The sequence below is a fragment of the Castor canadensis genome, chromosome 14 (assembly GCF_047511655.1).
Source record: "Castor canadensis chromosome 14, mCasCan1.hap1v2, whole genome shotgun sequence".
Taxonomy (NCBI): domain Eukaryota; kingdom Metazoa; phylum Chordata; class Mammalia; order Rodentia; family Castoridae; genus Castor; species Castor canadensis.
Genome location: NC_133399.1, coordinates 48,096,232 through 48,098,854, shown reverse-complemented (window position 1 = coordinate 48,098,854; position 2,623 = coordinate 48,096,232). Strand labels below are relative to the sequence as shown.

Below are 2,623 nucleotides of genomic sequence, written 5' to 3'. Positions count from 1 at the left end.
AGGTACTTGCATCTCTGAAACTCATGGTGCATTTTATGTTCTAAGCATATTCCAGTATGCTAGTAATTGAATACAAGAAGTACTGATGATAGTAATGATACCTGAAAACCTATAAATGTAGAAAGAGATAAACATTTGTAAACATAAATTCTTATGTAGGTTGCTAATATTAAGGTGGACAGCATATAAAGTATAGAACTTGAAAGATATGATAGTTTGTGTATATAGGTTCTATTGCTAATAAAGATACATAGACATAGAGTACTAAGTTAAAATTCACAGATATGGTGAGCATGTTTTAAATATAATGGTGTGATATGTTGTTCAGGCATTTTCTGTGTTTATAAGATGCTTAGCAATGATGTGGCCAAATGTAGCTTTAGATTGGTGCATTTTTATGAGATTGGCATATACTGGGATGGAAACGGAATTAAACGTCCTTTTAAATCCATACATATATTATAAATCTGCATATCTCAGTACTATAGAATAATTGACCCTCAGTTTTATTTCAGCATTATAGTGTAAGATACTGATTCCAACAAAATGATTATTTTGAAAAGTATCCTCTTGATTAATCACTTAATCCTCTGTTCTTGCTCATTAACAAAAATGAAGAGGAGCATACCAAGGAGGTCCTGCAGCATCTGTGGGGCAGCCCAGATGTGACCGAGGACATCCAGGAGATGAAAGAAGAGAGTATTAGGATGTCACAGGAAAAGCAAGTTACCATGCTAGAGCTCTTCAGGTCACCCAGCTACCAACAGCCCACCCTCATTTCCATCATGCTCTAGCTCTCACAGCAGCTCTCTGGGATCAATGCTGTGTTCTATTACTCAACAGGAATCTTCAAGGATGCAGGAGTCCAGGAGCCAATCTATGCCACCATCAGAGCAGGCATGGTTAATACTAGCTTCACTATAGTTTCTGTATTTCTGGTGGAAAGAGTAGGAAGAAGGACCCTGCATATGATAGGCCTTGGAGGCATGGCTTTCTGTTCCATTCTCGTGACGTTTCATTGTTACTGAAGGATGACTATGAAGCCATGAGCCTTGTCTGCATTGCTGCTATCTTGATCTATGTGGCATTCTTTGAGATTGGACCAGGCCCCATTCCCTGGTTTATTGTGGCTGAACTCTTTAGCCAGGGACCCCACCTGACGGCCATGGCAGTGGCTGGCTGTTCCAACTAGACCTCCAACTTTTTGGTTGGACTTCTTTTCCCCTCGGCTGCATCCTACTTAGGACCCTACGTCTTCATCATCTTTGCCACTTTCTTCATCATCTTCTTAGTCTTCACCTTCTTCAAAGTCCTTGAGGCCCGAGGCAGGACTGTTGATGACATCAACCGGGCCTTTGAAGGGCAGGCACAGGAGGCCAGTAGATCTGGGAAAGGCCCTGGAGAGATAAACAGCTGTCAACCTGTGAAGGAGGCCACCACCAATGTCTAAGATAGACCTCCTTCCACCTCCCTCCCAACATGGAAAGCAACCTCTCCCTGAAGAGGGGAGACTCCATCAGGATGAAACCAGGACTGCTGAATGCTGCTACTTGATTCCTTTCTCATCCCACACACTTCACGAACACTGAAATGAACCCAGTGCTGGGGTAGTCAGCTCTTCAATGGCTTCTTAAGTATTTCATTTCTTGGACATTCTCTTCTGTTCAGAAGAAACCAACTGAGCCTACCTTCATTTCAGGAGGGATTGGCTGCATGGCATATGACAACTCTGCCAGCTCTTCTTCCCTCAGGTTCTGTGTTTGCCTCACTAGGGCACATGGGGGAGTAGGTGCAGTCCCCACCTCAGCTTACCAGCAAGCAGATATACAGAGGCGAGGCCCACAGGGAATTACACAGGTCCCTTTCCTCACTTCATACAGCTCTGCACAGCAAAGTAACTTGAGTTTTATTTATTTTACTTTCTGGTTTTATTGCATATTTATTTTTTTAAGTATAAAATAATTTTACCAAATAATAAAAACCATAAGGAAATGAGGTTAGAGGGAGGTGTCTAGAGAGGTCATAGGGTAATGTTTTGGTACTGGAGAGTTGTTAAGTAAGGTGCAGCAGAAAGGGAAGAATTGGAGTGAAATGTCAGTTGTCCTGGAGGGATGTGGATGTGGGTTTGCACGTTGTGTCTTAACAATTTCAGTATTGCACATAGAAACTCTTCAGTTTAGTTTCTCAGAAGAGTTGTGTACCTGTATTAAAAAAAGCTACTGGTTTCCTTTGGAACTTTTCTTTATAATTTATACATAGTATTACTTGAAATCTAGGATCGTTACTAAGATGGGCATTGTAGTTAATGGTGGTTGATAGATTTTCATTTTTGATGGAGTCCAAGAAGGGAAGGTTATTTGTAGAAAATCTCCCTGCTTCCCTGCTCCAAACAACCCCTTCCCCTTGTAGTGGACTCACTTTTTTTTTAAGTGATCTCACCCATCTGGTAGGAGAGCACTCCAAATGAGAAACCTAAAAAGTTTGTACTTGGTAGAGGCTTGATATTTCTTCATTTTGTTCTTTAAGAGATTTTATGTGTTTATTTTTATTTTATTTTAACTTGTAGCTTTAAGGGGATTCTGAGAAGAATGTTCACAGCTAACTTGGAATTTGTAATCTCAGC

At 40.9% G+C, this 2,623-nt stretch overlaps 1 pseudogene; it reads left to right on the top strand.

Moving 5' to 3' along the window:
* Window positions 1-584: 584 nt before the first annotated feature.
* On the top strand, window positions 585-2,378 carry LOC109676476 (solute carrier family 2, facilitated glucose transporter member 3-like; annotated as a pseudogene).
* Window positions 2,379-2,623: the final 245 nt, after the last annotated feature.